The sequence below is a fragment of the Mesocricetus auratus genome, unplaced genomic scaffold, assembly GCF_017639785.1.
Source record: "Mesocricetus auratus isolate SY011 unplaced genomic scaffold, BCM_Maur_2.0 Super-Scaffold_100024, whole genome shotgun sequence".
In the NCBI taxonomy this organism is placed as follows: Eukaryota; Metazoa; Chordata; class Mammalia; order Rodentia; family Cricetidae; genus Mesocricetus; species Mesocricetus auratus.
Genome location: NW_024429205.1, coordinates 23,061,649 through 23,082,995, shown reverse-complemented (window position 1 = coordinate 23,082,995; position 21,347 = coordinate 23,061,649).

The following is a 21,347-nucleotide window of genomic DNA, read 5'->3' as shown; positions in this document are numbered from 1 at the left end:
ACAGCCTAAGTCCCTGATCCACTGGGTCAGACAAGAGAACAAAAGCACTTTTATCTGGAGGAAAGCGTTCCCAGAAAAATATTCTGAGCTAGAAAATTCCTGTCATCCTTGCTCATTTATTTTGTATGATACAAGGGCTCAAACAAAGTCGTGCACTTTACTGTGGAGCCCTGACATAAAGAGAGTCTGTGTACGGCTGTGGTGGCGGCTTGTGCTCAGCCTCCCTGGCTGCTGCTCTCTTGGGGTTCCTGAACCACCTCTCCCACTAATGCCCAAATGCTGGCAACCCCACCGCGCCAGCCATCCCACTGCCCTTCAGGCTCAAGCCTGCCTCCATAAATACTCTACTGAAAGAGAAAGATCCTTTCTTAGCAACAGAAACCCCATTTATCAGTTAGGTGGCTTTTGGTTGTAAGTCCCAAAATACCCTACCAGGAATGAATTAAAGCACAGATAAGTACTCTCACGCTCAGTGGAAGCGGACACTAGTTACAATTGTTTAGTGACCCAATGATTTCAGCCGGGCATAGACTTCCCCTGTTTGCCCTGTCTGTCATCACACGGTCACAGATGTCGGCCATAATTCTAACAAGCAAAGTCCTCACAGAACCCCCAAAGTGGAATGGGTGAGTTCCAAAGGTCATTGTATTAGTTACTTGTCTCATTGCTGTTATACATGCCTGACAAGAAGGAACTTAAAGAATGGTAAGCTTATGTTGGTTCACTGAGTGTATAGTGCATTATGGTGGGGAAGCCAAAATGGAAGAACTTGCGGCAGCTGGTCACACTGCAACTACATTCAAGGAACAGACAGTGACAAATGCTGGAGGCCAGCTCCTTCTTCATGAGTCTCAGCACAGAGGACAATGCAGTCCAGCCACAGAGTGTGTTCCCCACCTCGGTTAATCTACTCTCGAGAATTCTTTCCAGGAGTGTCTGCTAGGTGATTCTAGATGCTGCCTCTTTGACAATTAACGCTGGCCTGCATCGTGATTTTCATTGGCAACTCTTAAGTCTTTCTCAAACAGGATTTCTTCATGTTGTATAAGTCAGAACAGGATCAGCTGTCAACTTCAGGCCAATCACTTGTAAAAACAAATACCTCTTTGATAACTTAAAACATTCATCCTTGTTGGGGGTGATATCCTACAGAGGATGGAACTCAGCTCTTGGGGGGGTCATAGGGACACACTACACACACACACACACACACACACACACACACACACACACACCACTGGTGATATTATACTTTTAAGAAAAGAGGCAATTAGAGACAAAATGTCCCTTCTGGATTCAAGTCCCAGCACCGACACTGTGACATTAACTATCTGTAACTCCAGCTCCAGAGGATCTGAAACCACCATACAGACATGCATGCAAGCAAAACACCAAAGCACATAAAATGAAAATAGAAAAAAATCTAAAATGCTCCTTCAGGGGAAGGACCTTACCCCAGTCATGATTCATTGCTGGTTCCTGCTGACATCTCTTTTGGTCTGGCAGGCAAAAGAACAGTGTCCAAATAAGTCTTAACCCTACCTGGGAAGAACTATGCTGTGCAGGCTGAAAACATGGTGGCTGTGACTTCAAAAGTGCACTGGGCTGCTGACTGCTTCCAAAGGTGGCCATGGTTGGTAACTACATGGCGAGGTCAAGATCAGCCTGGTCTACAAGGGATAGTTCCAGGACAGCCTCCATAGCCACAGAGAAACCCTGTCTCAAAAACAACAACAACAACAAAAAACAAAAACAAAAAAGATGAAGGAGGTCATTTCATATTTATCACAGGAGTGATCCATCAAGATGAAGTGTCAATTCTGAACATCTATGCCCCAAATACAAAGGCATCCACATTCCTAAGAAACATTACTAAAACTCAAATCACCCATAAAACCTCACAAACTTATAGTGGGATACTTCAACACCCCACTCTCACCACTAGACAGGACCACCAGATAGAAACATAACAAAGAAACAAAGGAACTAATAGAAGTTATGACCCAATTGGGTTTAACGGACATCTATAGAGCATTCCATCCAAACACAGAAGAATATACCTTCTTTGGCAGCATAGCAAACCTCAACAGGTACAAAAACATTGGAATATCCTCCCTGTATCCTATCAGACCACCATACTTTAAAGTTAGAATTCAACAACAACACAAATTGCAGTAACCTACAAAATCATGGAATTGAACAATGTACAATTGCACCTGGGTCAAGGAAGAAATACAAAAAGAAATTAAAGACTTCCTAGAATTCAATGAGAATGAAGACATAACATACCCAAACTTATGAGACATTTTGCAAGCAGTGCTAAGAGGAAAGTTCATAGCACTAAGTGCCCACATGAAGAAACTGGAGAATAGTTACACTAGAGAATTAATAGCACAGCTGAAAACTCTAGAACAAAAAGAAGCAAACTCACCCTAGAGGAGTACATGCCAGGAAGTAATCCTAGAAACTAGGAAAACAATACAAAGAATCAATGTAACCAACAGCTGGTCCTTTGAGGAAATCAACAAGATAGACAAACCTTTATCCAAACTTACCAAAAAACACAGAGTGACCATGCAAATTAACAAAATCAGAAATGAAAAAGGAGACATAACAACAGACACTGAGGAAAACCTGTGCTCCTCAAAATTCAAAAATCTGAAGGATATGAACAATTTTATAGATAGATATCACTTACCAAAATTAAATCAAGAACAGAAAAGCAATTTAAATAGACCTATAACCCCTAATGAAATAGAAGCAGTCATCAAATGTCTCCCAACCAAAAAGAGCCCAGGACCAGATGGTTTCAGTGCAGAATTCTACTAGAAATTCAAAGAACAGCTAATACCAATTCTACTCAAAGTATTCCACATAATAGAAGCAGAAGGGTCATTGTCAAACTCTTTCTACAAAGCCATAATTACCTTGGTAACCAAGTCACACAAAGAAAGAGGACTACAGACCAATTTCCTTCATGAACATTGATGCAAAAGTACTCAATAAAATACTGGCAAATAGGATCCAAGACCACATCAGAAAAATTACCCACCATGACCAAGTAGGCTTCATCCCAGGGATGCAGGGATGGTTCAACATACAAAAATCCATCAATGTAATCCACCATGTAAACAAGCTGAGAAACAAAAATCATTTGATCATCTCACTAGATGCTGAAAAAGCCTTTGACAAAAATCCAACACCCCTTCATAATAAAGGTCTTGGAGAGATCAGGGATGGCAGGAACATACCTAAATAATAATAAAAGCCATGTACAGCAAACCAACAGCCAACATCAAACTAAATGGAGAGAAACTCAACACGATTCCTTTAAAATCAGAAAGAAGACAAAGCTGTCCACTGTCTCCATACCTTTCAATACTGTGCTTGAAGTTCTAGCTAGAGCAAAGATGACAACAGGAAATCAAGGGGATACAAATTGGAAAAGAAGCCAAACTTTCACTATTTGCAGATGATATGATAGTGACCCAAAAAACTGTATCAGGGAACTCCTACAGCTGATAAACACCTTTAGCAAAGTGGCAGAATACAAGATTAACTAAAAAAAATAAGTAGCCCTAGTATAAAAAAAGATAAATGGGCTGAGGAAGAAATCAGAGAAACATCACCTTTTACAATTGCCACAAACAACAAGCAACATAAAATATCTTGGGGTAACACTAGCCAAACAAGTGAAAGACCTGTATAGCAAGAACTTTGAGTCTTTAAAGAAAGAAACTAAAGAAGATACCAGAAAATTGAAAGATCTCCCATGCTCTTGGATAGGTAGGATCAATGTAATAAAAATGGCAATCTTGCCAAAAAGCAATCTACAGATTCAATGGAATCCCATCAAAATCCCAGCACAATTCTTCACAGACCTTGAAAGAACAATTCTCAACTTTATATGAAAAAAAAAGACCTAGGATAGCCAAAACAACCCTGTTACAATACAGGAAAGTTTGGGGACATCACCATCCCTGACTTCAAGTTCTATTATAGAGCTATAGTCCTGAAAATGGCTTGGTATTGGCACAAAAATAGACAGGTAGACCAATGGAATCAATTGAAAACCCTGACATGGACCCAGACACCTACAAACACCTGATTTTTGACAAAGAAGCTAAACTTATACAATGGAGACAGGAAATCATCTTCAACAAATGGTGCTGGCATAACGGGATGTTGGCATTTAGAAGACAGCAGATAGATCCATGTCTATCACCATGCACAAAACTTGAGTCCAAATGGATCAAAGACCTCAACATAAACCCAGTCACACTCAACCTCTTAGAAGAGAAAGTAGGTGGTACCCTAGAACGAATTGGTACAGGAGACTGCTTCCTGAACATAACACCAGTAGCACAGACAGTGAGATCAACAATTAATAAATGGGACTTCCTGAAACTGAGAAGCTTCTGTAAGGCAAAGGACACAGTCAGCAAGACAAAAAGGCACACCACAGAATGGGAAAAGATCTTCACCAACCCCACATCTGACAGAGGGCTGATTTCCAAAATATATAAAGAACTCAAAAAGCAAGTCTCCAAAACACCAAAGGATCCAATCAAAAAGTGTGGTACAGAACTAAATAGAGAATTCTCAGTAGAGGAATCTAAAATGACTGAAAGACACATAAGAAAGTGCTCAATATCCTCAGCCATCAGGGAAATGTAAATCAAAACTCTGAGATACCATCTTACACCTGTCAGAATGGCTAAAATAAAAAAAATCCAATGATAGTTTATGCTAGAGAGGATATGGAGAAAAGGGAACACTCCTACACTGCTGGTGGGAGTGCAAACTTGTACAGCCATTTTGGAAATCAGTATGGCAGTTCCTCAGGAAAATGGGAATCAGTCTACCACAAGATCCAGCAATTCCACTCTTAGGCATATACCCAAAAGATGCACATTCATACAACAAGGACGTCCGTTCAACCATGTTCATAGTAGTATCATTTGTAATAGCCAGAACCTGGAAGCAACCTAGATACCCCTCAAGTGAAGAATGGATAGAGAAAATGTGGTACAATTACACAATGGAGTACAACTCATCGGAAAAAAACAATGGAATCTCGAAATTCACAGGCAAATGGATGGTACTAGAAGAAACCATCCTGAGTGAGAAAACCCAGTCACAAAAAGACAACCATGGTATGTACTCATTCATATATGGATTTTAGACATAGAACAAAGTATTACTAGCCTACAATCCACACCACCAGAGAAGCTAAGAAAGAAGGAGTACCCTAAGAGAGACATTCATGGCTCCCCCCCAGAAGGGGAAGGGGACAAGACCTCCTGAGCTAATTGGGAGCATGGGGGGAGGGAGTTAGGGGAAAGAGAAGGGGAAAAGAGGAGGGGAGAGGAGGACAGGAGGGAGCAGGATGATTAAGTCAGGGGAAGAATAGAGGAGAGCAAGAAAAGAGATACCATAATAGAGGGAGTCATTATAGGTTTAAAGATAAATCTGCCACTAGGGAAATGTCCAGAGATCTACAAGGATGATGCCAACTAACAATCTAAGCAATAGTGAAAAGGATACCTTAAATGCCCTTCTCCAATAATGCGTTTAATGACTGCCTTACATGCCCTCCTAGAGCCTTCATCCAGTAGCTGATGGAAGCAGAAGCAGACACCCACAGCTAAACATGAACTAAACTCCTGGAACCCAGTTGCAGAGAGGAAGGAGTGATGAGCAAAGGGGTCAAGACCAGGCTGGAGAAACCCACAGAGACAGCTGACCTGAACAAGGGGGAGCTCATGGACCCCAGACTGACAGCTGGGAAACCAGCATAGGACTGTTCCAGACCCCCTGAATATGGATGTTGTTTGGAGGTCTGGGTAATCTATAGGACCTCTGGTAGTGGATTAGTATTTATCCCTACCATATGAATGGACTTTGGGAGCCCATTCAACATAGAGGGATACTCTCTCAACCTAGAAACTCAGGGGAGGGTCTAGGTCCTGTTCCAAATGATATGACAGACTTTGAAGATTCCCCATGGAAGGTCCCACCCTCCCTGGGGAGCAGAAATGTAATGGGGTAGGGGGCCGGTGGGGGGGCAGGGGAGGGGGGAGTGGGAGGGAACTGGGATTGACATGTAAAACAAGCTTGTTCCTAATTTAAATTAAAAAAGGAAAAAAGAGAGACCTTTTAGAATGTTGGTAAGATAACTTCAAATAGACATGATTTATATTTCACATATTTAAATGAGGAAGAAAGTATGGAAAAGACATTTGAAGTGAGTGGCATGCCAGCGGAACAATTTCTGGTGAGCTTCTCCATGTATCCCTGCCATGCACTCATCTTTAAATAGGTGTTTTATTTCTGAACCACCCCAGATGATAGCTGCTTCTAGTGGGAGCTGAGATTTCCTAACTGCATGTTTTGTACCAGATGTGATTGTAAAAGTAGTAGGTGCCTCGACAGAGGTTACACAGAGATGAAAATAGAAGCAGCAAAGGGATAAAGAAGTAAGACTGAAAACACACATCCAGGGAGTCCTGCTCCCGTGACCCCTTCCCCGTGTGTAGAGCAGCTGCTGAGACGGTTCACCGAGGGTGGGCTCAGAAATGGCTTTCTTGCCCGAGGACTAGAAGTCCCAGGATGCAAAGGCAGATAGATCCTAAGGTGTTGATTCCAGGCAACCATGGCAAAGTCCTGAGCCTGGGGCTCCTGAGGGCACTGGATGGGTTATTTCCAGGGGCAGCTGTAACTGAGTTTTATCCTTTGGCCAGATTCATGACATCTATGTGTTGGTGACCATGACAGCTAGAGCTGTCTAAGTCAAGCCCTCTCTTTCCCTCTCACCTTCACTTCCCCTCTTCCTCCCTCTCTCTTTCCCCTCCCTCTATCCTTCCCTCCATTCTTGTGTGTGTGTGTGTGTGAGCACGTGTGCATGTGTGAACATGTATGCACAGATGTATGAACCCATGCATGTACATGTGGAGGCCAGAGAATGACATCATAATTCCTCCTCTGTCACTATTCATCTTTTTTTTGAGACTATCTCTCAATTAATCTGGATCTCACCTCTCCAATTAGTCTGTCTGACCAGCAGATTTTGGGGGTCCATTTGTTTCTCCCCACTTTCCTCAGTGTTAGCTTTGACTTTAGACATGCATGGGTATGCTCAGCTGTCACGTGGGATCTGATCTCAGGCCCCCATGCTGGTGTAACCATTTTATCCACTGAGTCTCTAAATCTTGACTTTTAATGTTACCATAGGCAATGTGTTAATAAAGAGCATGCCTAAAATTTGCTCTAAAGATAGAGAGGAAAAAAATGTTTCTTGCTAAACACTAAGAGTACTAAGCACCCTCTGGGCCCAGTGTGTCTATATGGTGTGCAAAGTAAACTACTTAGTGCTGAAATCCATATATAATTAATTATATAGCTGTCTAATATCATCATTCTCATGTTTACTGATAACTTCATCCCATTCATGTAAGGCTGTAAAAACCTGTGTTGTTAACACCTCCAATATATATTGATTAATCCATACTTTTCTCTTTTAAGATTATCCTCAAACATTTATACAACAATATCCTTTCTTTTTTTATTTATTTAGGTTAGAAACAATCTTGTTTCACGTGTCAATCCCAGCTCCCTCTCCCTCCCCTCCTCCCCTGCCTTCCCACCAGGTCCCTCAGTACCCCCCCTCAATCTCCATTCCGATCCCCAGGGAGGGTGAGGCCCTCCATGGTGGATCTCCAGTAACTGTCATTTCATCCAGGGTAGGGCCTAGGAACAATATCCTTTCTTAAGTAGACCATAAAGGCCCCAGGTAGATGACCATACTTTAAATGTATAAGTCTATAAAATATGGGACTGGGAGATGCCTTGCAAGCATGAGAACCTGACTTTGATCTCCAGAACACACATTTTAAAAAGCTGCATGAAGAGGCACACACTTGCAATCCCGGGCTAAGGAATTCAGGGACAGGCAGGTTCCTGAGGCTCACAAGTCAGCCAGCCTAACCTACTTGGTATTCCGGAACAATGAGAGACCTTGTCTAAAACACAAAAACAAACCACCAAAAAGATAGATTTAAGAACTATAATTGAAGTCATCTTCTTGCCTCCACATGCACATGCATAAAAAATAAAATAAAAGAAGCCTTTAATATGCTGGAGTACACACTATGTGTGCCCGGTAAGTTTATGGCCACCAGCTAGTAAGGTCACTGGGTCACCAGCCTTTTCATACTGTGCTCATTGTCCTGAATGTCAAAAATTGGATTAAAGATTGTAGTCAGAACATCTGGGATTTGATCTAGCCCAGTGCTCCCATATTATAGAAATAGATTTTAAAAAAAAGAAGAAAAGAAATGGAGATTCAGAGAAGTAAGTAACTTGCTACTAAGTATATTCGAAGAAAGGAATTTGAAGTAACTGTGTCACTAGGCTGCTCCTAGCAACTCACTCTACCCTGGAGAGGCAGACCCCTGGCACCAAAGTTAATAAGGCTGGGATTATTAAACTCTGTTGCGAAAGAAAATCGATGTCTGCATTAACTATGGAAGGGCACGTGTATCCCGCTGTAACAATTAGGATGCTAAGCAACACAAAGGAGTGTACAACTGACCTGATTTTGCTTTGAAAAAGTGGACTAACTACCTTGACTACTGAATGGTGCCTGGCATCCCATGCCATGGGGAGAAAATGAAGACACCCAATGCTAGCTGCCCTCACGTGGATTCAACTACTACTCCCAGGCTGTCCTTGATTCTTGGCTTGACAGTGGCTTCCAGGAACCCAGTGAAAGCAAGTCAGTCTACATGGCTGCCTCATCTCCCTTGAGGACAAAGGCTGCATTTCCCATGGTTGCTGTCTTTTTTGCACAAATCTCTTCAGACACCGTGTTGGTCCCTCTTAGAGGAAGCCAGACAGCAGTGTCCTGAAAGAGAAGCTCTTGTCTGTGTTTGTGGTGACTTGTGAAGTCCAGTTCCCTCAACAGGAGGCTACATATCTCAGCCCTGGCAGCATCCTCCTCCTCCCTCAGTCCAAGGCCATCTGGCATTCAGCAGACTGGAGTTTTGCTCCACGGAGGTCTTTGCTCCTACTGGCTCCATCTTCCCCTTCACTCACTCTTGCCAGGCTACCAAAGCATGTGAGCGATGGCTTCTGCCCCCTTATAGGGCCCACTTCAGAGCTCCAACTCGGAGCATCATCAGGTAGGAGTCTAATCATAGCTCCTTCACTCACTAGATGGGTAACTGTAGGCCACACACATTCCCTTTACCTCTCAAACCAGTTTTGTTGTGACAGAATTTTCTAGAAACCAAAACAAGTCTTATGAAACCCAGGCTGACTGCAAACTACCCAAGTAGCTAAGGATGACCTTGAACTTCTGATCTTTCTCCTGAGTGCTGGGGCTATAGGATGTGCACCACCATACACTGGTTTTGTTTTGTTTATGTGGTTCTTGGGTTGAACCCTGCATGTGTGATATGTGTCTAGTAAATATCCAGTCCTCCCCATGCAGAGTTCAGCTCTCCTGGGAGGCCTGACACCAACTGTGAATCAGACATTCACTGCCTGCCTGCCTGCTTTTATACCCCCTCCTCTTGCCTTGTCCAAGCAAGGAGGGAAGACGTTCAGAAATGGAAGAGCAATCATAGCTGACCTGTCCTGTTGCTCTATTGAAAATGGCCCCGGGGAGCATGTGCACAGCATGGCTGCCATTATCACTGTATGGTTCCAGTCGATCGCTCATCCTAGATGCCATAAAGTCTGAAATATACCTATTGATAGAAGGGACAAGATACGCATGCTTACTGCCTAGGTTATCTCTAACTCGGGATTTATATGACAGGACCATCTAGACATGGGCCTTAAGCCTCAAATAAAGAGGATTGGTGGACTAAAGACATGCCAGGAATTCAGATGAAAGTGGGGCGATAAGGGGAATAGATACAATGTAGCACAGCCTAAACCCCTCACTATGCTGTGGGCCATTCTTCAGGTTCACCTGATTCAATGCCCCCTTGGCTCTGCCTTGTTAAAATAGCCATCCTAGAAATAGCGAGTATTTATTGTGCACTTTAGATGCCCGATCTCCTTTAACCCTGACAGGCTTTAGGAAGTGAGTACCCTCATTATCCTTGCCCTAAGTTCATAGCTGGTAAGAGGCAGAGCTAAGGACAGAGCCCCACAGCTGCTGCTCACGGCCCCTTCTGGCATCCATTGTCCATTGGTTACTGACTGATTCATCCATCCCTTTGCTGGGCACGTACCAGCTCAGGGATGAAGCCGTACATCTAAAGATGAGGAAAGCATAGACGCTGCCTCAAGAAGACCCACAGGCTAGAGAGACACTGAGTAAGCAGACAGCCTTCTTTATCAACATGTGTGCCACAGCAGTCACCCCAACAAGTCATCCACATAGTCCTTGATCCGTCAACTCCAGGTCTACCCTTCCGTGTTTGGTCTGTCTTTCCCCACGATCCTTTGCCATCCTGTAAGATTCTGGTGTCCCCTTCTGATGCGCTTTGTCTTGTTGCTGGACGTGGCTGCCTCCCAGTCCCCTCTCAGCATGAGTGGAGTAGGGGAAGGACCCTGAGACAGCCTTGTTACGTTACTCTGCCTCTGCCGCCAGCTAGTCCTTGGGTCAGTCCCTTTATGTGAGGGAGCCTTGGCTCCCACACTCTGTGAATGAAATCATGAGGCCTTATGATGTTCTCTGAACCGCCAACAAGTGTCAGCATATGAGGGGCTGGGAGGCTGGGGAAGTATGAACTCACAACTTCCATCAAGCCCTCCCTCCCCCGTTCTTTCCTCCCTCAGCCTTAGCCCACAGTCCCGTGATGCCACTCCCTTCTAGGCCCCTTGACATACGTACACAGGCTTTGGATTCCCCCAAGGTCACAGCCTTTCAATTTCTGAACCAAAATGTTTTTCTAGGGGCTGCCTCGCTCTTAACTGTGTTCAAATGTCAGAGAACTCAAGGCTCCTGGCACTTGGCTGGGTTCACAGCTACCTTGCTGTGGAGGTCAAGACTTCCACCAGCAGCTGAGCATAGGCCACAGGAGGGAGGCCACCAGACCCGGGCTTATCCTTTGTGAGACCCAGAGTTAAAGAAATAAGTGCAGTGGGCACTCAGGTATGTTCATGGCTCAGGTTGGTGACATTTTCTTTTCTCTTTCTCCAAATCAACCTCTGGTAGGAAACAGAGCCTGATGTTTGTGCTGCCAGCTCAACACATTCACCCCAGGGAACCAGGATCATGTGACCTCAACACCTTGAACTGATAAAGGCGAGGGGACATGTCTTAAGTCACTGAACTATCAACAGGTTTGGTGCCACTTAGACTCCCAGGGTCTGAAACAGTTGACACTCCTGTATCCTCAAATCACAGTTTCAGAAGGTCCTTTTACACCCAGCATAAACAGTCCCCAGAGAGCTCTGCTTTCCTCTCCCTAGAAGACCCACAGCAGAGAGGGACTTGAGCTGAGATCTCAAGGTGACAGCACTTGTCACACTCTCAAAGGTGTTGTCATAAATGCTCTATGCTCTGGCCCCAGGCTTTGCTTTCATTTCTTTCATTCTTTTTTTTGTAAAGATTTATTATTTATAATATAGTATTCTGCCTGCATGTATGTTTGCAGGCCCGAAGAGGGCACCAGGTCTCATTATAGATGGTTGTGAGCCACCATGTGGTTGCTGGGAATTGAACTCAGGACCTTTGGAAGAGCAGTCAGTGCTCTTAACCTCTGAGCCATCTCTCCAGCCCCCATTTCTTTCATTCTTGATTGCTGTTGCTGTTTCTCACATGGAAGGGGAGCATAGGTGTCTGGAACGGCTCTCTGCCAGATACCCAGGCCTCTCATCAGTCCTGCAGGCAGCCCTCCTTCCAATAGAAGGAACCATGCTGGCCTCTGTGTGAATCTCAGGCATTTACTATGTGTTGACTGTGTCCAAAGTTTGGCGATGGCCCCAGCAACATATAAAAACAATTTCTCTCAATACTTACATAATGTATTTATGGCATGCTGGGAATGTGGTTGTAAGAGGCGAGTCCCTGGCCTCTGAGAGCTTATGCTCCAACAGAACGTACAAGAGATGATAAGGCAGAGACACTATGTGTGGTGATATATTATTTTTGACTTAATAAAGCCACTGGAAATCAAAATGCAAATCCATAGAGCCAGGCAGTAGTGAGACACAGCTTTAATTCCAGGACTCAGGAGACAGAGGTAAACAGATCTCCATGAGTCTAAGACCACCCGGGCTACACAAGACAGAATCAGTTTAAAAGAGAAACAGAGCTCACGTCTTTAATCCCAGCACTAGGAAGGTATAAAAGGAAGAAGCAAAGGGTCTCATATGAGATTTAATTCCAGACAGGCAAAGAATTGCACTTTGAGGATTCATGGAGCCAGTATCACCCTTTCAGTCTAAGAGCTGGTGGTTGACTGCTTTGCTTCTCTGATCTTCAAGCTGAACCCCAATATCTGTCTCTGGGTTTATATTATTTGTGTTACAAATTTGCATGCATGAAAGGCATAAACTCCTGATCCTGGAGGAGTTATGTTCAAGGAGGCAAAGTAAAACCTGCTGTAGTACCAATATAATGCAAATGTATGCATATATAATGTTGCATGCTCATATGCATGCATATATAATGTCAGAACTATTTACATACGTAGTATTTACATTTTATGTGTAAAGAAATGCTAGTATTGAGAAGATAGCCCACTTGGTAAAATACTTGCCATTCAAGCATGACGCCATGGGTTTAGATTCCCAGGTGTAGTGGAATGCATCTGTAACCCCAGCACCAGGACTGGGCAAAGAAGAGGCTGAAAAATCCCTGGAGCTCTTAGGCCTAATCAAAGAGCTCTGAGTTCAGGGAGAGACCCTGTCTCAAAAATAAGATGGAGAGCAATTGAGGAGGGCACACAATATTGCTCACTGCCTCGTTATGCACATGCAAACTCATGTACATGCACCCACATTCCTAAACTCCCATACCCACGTGGACACATATGAGAGAACAAGAAAGAAGGGGGGTTGTTTTAATTGTTTAGTTAATTTTTTGAGATTATAGTATAATTGTATCAATTCTCCTTTTCCATTTCCTTCTGCTCATATACCCTTCCTTTTCCCCTTTCAAATTCATAGCATCTTTTTTCATTAATTAATTATATACACAAAGTGTGTGTATTTAGAAATATATATGTATATGCACTCATAAAATACATATTCCTATATATGTTATATATATATGCTTATATATATTATGTATATAGGAATATATGTGTATTCCTAAATATATAACTATAACCAGCTCAGTCTGTATTGTGTTATTCATATGTAGATTTCCAGGGCTGACCATTTGGTATGGATGAACATTTGCTGTGCTCTGCCTGGAGTGCTTCTCCACTCTGCATTGCTTGGTTGCCTGCAGTGCTTTGTGTAGGGTTAAACCCCCAACCCCTCATCCATTTTGCGTATCTATTGCTCAGCTCATGTTTAGAAAGTCACATAGGTGAGACTTCATGGGTGTAGTTTCCGACATGCCCAGGACACAGCATACTCCCTGGTTCTCTGGCTCTTACAGTCTTTCCAACTGAGATGCAGCATGTCTTACAGGAGTATAGAAGCTGAGTCCCATCACTTGTAGTCTGTGAGCTGCTGATCCAGACATGCTAGTGTTGTGACTGTTTGAGGAGAAGATAGCATCTCAGCTGAAGCAAAGAGAAGTCTCCTTTGTTTTCCCTTCTCATTCTAGTCACACCTCCAGTGTCTTGGATGGTTGTACCCACACTTCCAGGGGCTTGGATGATTACAGTCACACCTCCAGTGGCTTGGAAGATTATAGTTACACCGCCAGTGGTTTGGATGATGGTGGTCACACTTCCAGGGGCTTGGATGATTGTAGTCACATCCCAAGTAGCTTGGATGATTGTAGCCACACTTCCAGTGGTTTGGATGATTGTAGCACATCCCCAGTGACTTAGATGATTGTAATCACACCTGCAATGGCTTGGATAATCGATCGTAGTCACACTTCCAGTGGTTTGGATGATTGTAGCATACTTCCAGTAGCTTAGATGATGCCCACTCACACTGGCAAGGGCTTCTTCACTCGGTCTACTGATCCAAATGCTGATGTTTTCTAGAAATACCATCTTGGACACACCCAAAAGCATTGCTTTAACATAAGGTCTTTTCCCTTAGCTCAGTGAAAATTAACCATCAGAGTGAATGACAATATTTCATCTGAAATCCATGGCCAATGATTTCAGGCAGTCAGCCCTCTATTGGTTCCCTTTTCTGTAGATAAGAGTTGTTGTAGAGAAAGCCTTGGCACAAGAGGCCTCAGTCACACCTTGTGTACGTGACTTTAGGCTCTGCCAGATGCTGGCCTGAGGGTTGAGCAAGTCCTTCACTTAACCTTCTTTATTCTTCATTTGCAAGAGGGTCTGTCTTACTTCCTTCGCCCAGTTCGAGAGCAGATATATTAATAGACATGAAATCAGCTGTCACACTATGAGTAACACCAAGATGTAGTTGCTATCCTTAAGGCAAAGGTATTTCAAAACAAAACGTTTTGAATGTTATAGTTTTATTTGCATTCTCAAGCAATTAAAAATTCACTTAGTGACAATTATAATTGTTTCTACATCAAAGTTATTGGCCCAATTTCACTACCATAATCTCCATTCAGAGCTGGACCAATTTAAGTGGAATTTACCATTGCCTACATGGAGTGAATGCTGATTTTCCAGCTGGTTCCTGATGTTGAAATCTGTAATGAGAATAGGATAAGTTCTTCAGTTAGACAAAGCTCACCACCTGTGCAAGGAAAATACAACTGATGGGAATGAGTTGACGGAGTTGAGCACAAGTCTGAACAGGGGACTCATTCGTTTGGCCTGCATCTGCCTGCTCCAGACTCTGGGAAGACAAGGTGTTCAAGACTGCTCACGGGGACCTCAAGCCGGCGACCTCAAAGAGGGGATGAGTGACAGGGTGAGGCCTGGTGATGGGACATGGGTGCAGTGTGAGGGGCACCCCACTCAGACTTGGGAGCAGCAGTGGGGGCTGAGAAATGCCTCCAGGAAGAAGTGCTGGGGGAAGTTGGGTAGACTGAGTTAGCTGTAGAGTAGGGTGGGCAGGTGGTCAGCAGAGGTTCTAGTAAGAGGGAACAGTATACAGAAAGTTGCTGAGGTGAGCTGATGAGGAGACATTGGAGGAATCCTGGGGCCTGGAAAGTGGGGGAGGGGGCAGAGGTAATCTCTCCAGAGCTGAGGCTGCAGCGTCTGCAGTATCTGGGAAGGAAGGATCCCTCAAGCGGTTTGGACTTTCTCTTTGGAAAGGTGACCCCACAACCGAGTTAGCCAGGGAGAGTCATGGTTTGTGTCTCTTGCCTCCGTTCCATGATTAATAGCTCTGTCTCCTTTCACCCTTCAAAGCCTCTGGGTTGGATGATAAATTTTATGGTCACTGATCATTAGGGCTTCTGGATGAGGCAGCTAAGCAAGGCAGGCCTGTGAAGGTGTAGAGGGAGAAGTCCGGCTCTTCTAGAGGATGTGGGTGAATGTGAACAGACGTTTCAAGACACGGATGGGCTCACTTCTACCTTTAAGACAGCTATGACTTCAAAGTCAAAAGAAATGATTCAGTTCATGCCCTCACAGATTCTTTGTGACCAGTAGCTTCTCTGTCAGGCAACGGGAGAAGTTTAAAATAGACTATTCAGGGTTGAACCTTCTAGATGTTTCAGGGCCAGTTATAAATGATCCAGAGCAGAAGTCAAAAGACATCTGCTTTCCACAGAAGCCTGAAGCAAGCAGATCTTCCTTTGGCCCAGGTCATGCATGGGTCGGTGACTAAACTTGCGTAACTTACTTAGGGGCTCTCAGTCTTGTCCCCACACTGAATCTTGTGGAGCAGGGTTTACTCTGAGGACACTAGGGCCTGTTTTCCTGTCTCTCTGCCTTAGTGCTCAATAGCCCTGGGAATTGGGGTGTTCTGAGAGGGTTCAGATTTCTGAACCCTGCTCCCTGTAGAAGAGGCCTGTTATCAGAGTTAATGAGAGTTACTCATAGTTTAAGTGCTGTTTCCAGCCCCGAGTTGGCATTTCTGCTGAATTCTGCCTCTCCCACGGTAATTAACTAATTAACTATCAACAAAGGAGTGATGCAATTATGATACAGCAAGTCAGGCTCCTTATCCTCCCACCGAGGAACCCCCTGAGTTCTTAGAATCAGGAGAGTCCAGCCTGTGTCCAGCAGGACTTCCTGGGAGTCAGGATGGTCACTTAACTGTCTCAGGCCCTTGTCCCATCCCCTTCCTATGTCCTACAGGTCAATCTGAGACCCAGTTGGCTCTAAGTGTGAACCCTGGACTCCACAAGAGACCTACTTAGTGTCTGACTACTCTGGTCCTGGCCATGGGACTAGTGGTGTGGTTGAGGGTCGGACTCAATCTTGGGGGCTCTCTGAACCTGTTTCCTCATCAACAAACACATTTCTCCAGTGCTATTCTACTGGTGGCTACAGAATGCTCTGTGAAGTTTGGACAACCCTTCTGTGTACATGTGTATAAGCTATGGCATTTGACTGGAACTACCAGCAAAAGCATGAGCTGGGGTGAGAATGTAGGACATCTAAACCCAGACGATCTTGCCCTCCGGGGTGTAGTACTCTAGACAGAAGACACAGTGAGCCTCTATTCCCTCCCCCTGTCCTGGTCTGTGGGTAGAGGACTTACACTGCATGGAGGAGAGGCATAGGGGTGGGACGTTTCTCAAGGCAGGACTAGGGGTTGTTCAGTCTATGAGTCCTGAAGCTCAGCACTAGAGGCCCAAGGACATTCATCCTGGCCTGTGACTTGAGTAGCCACAGCCGAGGGAGGGCCAGCTGGCTCCTGTCTTTGTTTAACATGTGTCTTATAAGCTGTGTCTCATGTTCTAGAGATGCCTGGCAGGGAGGCTGTGTCAAAACTGATCTACTCTAGACTTTTGGTACTCTGCCTTGGAATCTTGAGGCAGAATAATTGTGGAAACAGCCTTCATCAGAATTGGCCTCATAATTGCTTGTGTAGTGGTAGATCCCCCACTCTGCTGTGATGTCCTCTCAGGACAAGCTTCAAGTCCTTGTCACCACTGAAACCCCAAGTCCCTTACAGGACCACCTAGAGTAACTGCTTGATCAAACCCATATTATCAATTACAGACCACACTGCCTCTGTTTTCTTTGCAAACCCTGTCAGTGTGGCGTCTAAAGATGTTAGCTCACTGTAATGGTATGCAAATGATATTTGATTCCCCAAATTCTTTATTTGACATTATTTTATCTATTACACACTATAACACATAGTCCGCATACTTGCCGCTGTTATTAATAATAGCTACACTGGATTCCAGGGTTCTGATGGCCCATGCTTTGTTTAAGCATTCCCTGATGGTTGGATATTTGGGTTGCCTCCAGTATTTGAGCACTATAAATACCACCATGGGGCCACCTGGCTTTTCTCCCCTTCACCTGGAAATGTCTGTTCACACAAGCTTCCCTAGCCTGGAGGTAGCAGAGACTAATGCCTGTTACTCTATCATAGACAAGCCAGTATCTCGTATTGTCATTCAGGGGCTTCTTATCAGGCTTTTAGTGCCCCAGCAAAGAGAGAGGGCCCTGACATGCTGCACCCTCTGAATCCAGACTTGCCAGGACTCCTTTAGGAAGCTGTTGTCTCTCAGCCTGACTTCTGAGGCATGGTTTTTCTGTTGGAAAATCTCATCAGCTGGGCCCTGAGGTACACCTGATGACATGGTTTATTGTTCCTGGCCGGTCATTTCAAGGTTACTCTGGGAAACAGACCGTCTGAGCTGAAAGGTGATGTTTTGGTTGAACCTCCAACTTTTCCATTTGAAACAGAGAGTAGAAGTAGCTTTCCTAAGAGCACTTTGTCTGTTAGAGGCAGAGCAGGGACGGGGTCAGGGTGACCTTTCAGGTCCAGGCTAGGCTTCTGCATCCTCTACTTCCCCAAGGGAACATATTTGCAAAGTTAGAATATTCATCCCAGGTAAGGTGCAATTCTGTATTAGACACAATCAAAGTCACAGAAGGGTTCTTGACAGATATGGGAAGGTGCATTACAACTGGACCAACTTTGAAGCAGACTGTAGTTTTTAAATTACTTTTTCATTTATTTTATAAACTGACTGAAGTTTCCCCTCCCTCCTCTCCTCCTGTTCCTTCCCTCCCACCTCCTTTCTGCCCCCCCATTCACTCCTCCTCTGCTTCTGTTCAGAAAGGGGCAGGCCGCCCATGGGTGTCAACAAAGCATGGCATATCAAGCAGAGCAGGGACTAAGCTCCTCCCTTTGTATTAGTGCTGGGTGAGGCAACCCAGTATGGGGAATATGTTCCCAAAAGCCAGCTCAAGCATTAGGGGCAGGCCCTGATCCCACTGCTGGGAGTCCCACAAGTAGACCAAGCTACACAACTGTCACACATATGTCATGGGCCTTGGAGACACACTATCACAGTGTAAGTTGCAGCAATTAAGACAGAGGGCTATCGATGAAAGGGATGTATAGAACAAACAGTGAAGAAATGGACAACTAGGCATCCTATACAGAGCCAAGATCCTTGATATATACTCTATATTCTATTCAATACATATACCCTATGTAATATGTACTTATATGTAAAAATATATAAATGCATTATATTTAATATGTATACCATATAAATATATATCCCACATAACATATAGGGCATATAAAGGACTACTTTTCCCCCCATGAAGTCACTGTTGCATATGTCAAAAATGATCTGACAATATCTATGGAAGTCCATTTCTTCACTCTTAATTCTATACATATAGGGCTATATATATATATTATATGATAGATAGATAGATATACACCAAAATGTGTACCCTACATAGCATATATCCTGTACTCTATTCAAAAGTGAACCAGTAGTCAATTATAGGCTAAATGTGGAATTTGTAACTATAAAATTTTGCAAAACTAACAAAGGAGAAGATCTTTGTGATCCTAAGTTAGTGAACAAGTTCTTAAACATGACAACCAACTCATGATCCATACAAAAACAACAAATTGGATTCTATCCAACTTAGACACTTTTATTGCTGTTACAGAAGTGTCATTTATAATGTGGAGGAAATCCCACAGTTTGGGGAAATACTTGCAGATCACATCAGACAATACACTTCTATTTCACAGGGTAGATATTTAAAAAATAACCTTGAGAGCAGAAATGACCACAATTTTTAAACTGGTAAAAGCTTCGGAAATACGCATTAGCGAATGAAACGGCAAGCAGCGATGCTCAGCACTGTAAGGAAATCCCTATTAAAACCAGAAGCAGAAACCATCGCATAACTACTAAGAGGGCTAAATGCACTGACTCCAGCAAGTGCTGGCAAGGAAATGCTCACACCCTGATCGTGGGAAAGCAAAACAGCTGCTCCTTTGGAGAAGATAGATTAGTCACGTCTCACAAAGTTAAATGTATACTTGCTGTACAATATACCAGTCCCACTGCAAGACATTTATGTTAAGGAAATAAAAACTTATATTCACATTAAAAATCCATAGAGTGATGTATATAACAAGATTATTAGTGATTGCCAAAAATCTGCATGCAAGCCAAGTGTCCCTTCATAAATGTTCTCTGACGTGTTCATTCTGTGGGATACTCACTATTAATAAAAAGTAACAAACTACCGATATACAATGTAAGTCTCATATGTTAATGATGGGAATAAAAAATAGTATAGCAGTTATGAAAACTAACTTAGTTGTTTCATATAAAGTGGGGGTCTCAGTGAGTGACTAAATCTCAATGAATGAATGAATGAATGAATGAATATGAATGAATGAATCTCAAAAGCATGATGTTAGGTAAAGTAAGTCATGAGGTAACGCTATATAATTCAACTTATATTGCTTTATAGATTTTAGGGACACAAAACAGATCCCTGGCTGCTAGATGTTGGGAATGAAGGGATGGTTTGAATGCCAAGGAGTGGTAGACATTCTCTATGTGTTGCAATTCTCCTTTGTTTTCTTAGTAGCATTTATTTAAGAGCCTATTATATGTTAAATAGAACTCAGGACTGTACATATAAAAAGATGACTTCTATTAGATATAGTTTAAAGCACAAATTGTTGGCAACGTTTTGTCTTGTTAAATACTTTGAGTTTCCTAATTAGCCATTGCAGAGTCCATTGGATACTTGGAATCAATTGCTCATTCTTTTATTATTTTTAGAAATGTGCATGGGTCCTTACCAGGAGCCTTGGTACAAGAACTAAGCAGGGAAGGCAAAGTCTTGACCTAAGAGAGCTCTAATCCTGAAGGCTAAGTCACCCTGTCTGTGAGCTTGTGACTTTTTCAACACGTCCTTCTGTTCATCCAAGAAACTGAACTGTGGTTTCTATGGAAGTCCTTCCTTGGGCTCTTCAGTGCTGTACCAAGCAAATGATGCTGGCCACCACAGCATTTCCAGGCACCTGGTGCCCAGTCTACCCAGGTCAACCTCCTTACAGTAGCTCTTGGCCTAACATTGCTCACAAGCAAAAGGGGTCACTATGGCATGGCTCCAGACCATTTCAGCTGCAGCTTTCCTTTTTTCTCTAGGGATTAACATCAACCCAAATGTACAGTAGTATGCTAGAAAAGAGGGATGATTGAGTAGCAGCAGTCATTTATGTCAGGTACCACTCTAGTCACCAGACACATAGGATTACTGTCTGCTCCTAACAATTTAATAAAACGGGTAAAGTTTCTCCCAGTAAATAGATAATACAGTCAAGTCTTGGCAAAGGCTGTTTAGGTGATCTGCCTAATTCCTGTAGATAGGAAATGGACAACATCCCACCTCTAACTCAAGTCCTTTGGATTCAGGAACCCACGCCCCTCCCCACCCACTCTGTCCCAGGCTTACAGCTGGTTTCATTGACAAATAGCTAATCTCTTTCCAAAGCAGCACTCTTGCCTCACCTGGGCCATTGAGACCAAGGAGCAGGGCCCCGCCCTTACTCTAAATTCTAACTTGCTTGGTTCAGGCAAAGAGCTCATTGCTTCCCCTCTTTGGATTCCAAGAATGGATAAAGGGGACATTTAAGAGTGTCTTCCATCAGGCGGCAAGCAATGATCCAAGTATTTGCTACAAACTGCAAGATGAACCCAATGCATTCCATTTGGAGTTGGCTGTCGCTTCCTGGGGGGAGATGCTCAGCACACACGGTCTTGACTTCCATGCAGACTGACTCAGCCTTGACTCTGGGTCCATGTAAGCTTGTGAATTATGTCAGGGGCTCCTAAGAGAGTAGCTGCAGGGAAACTCCCTGTGAGG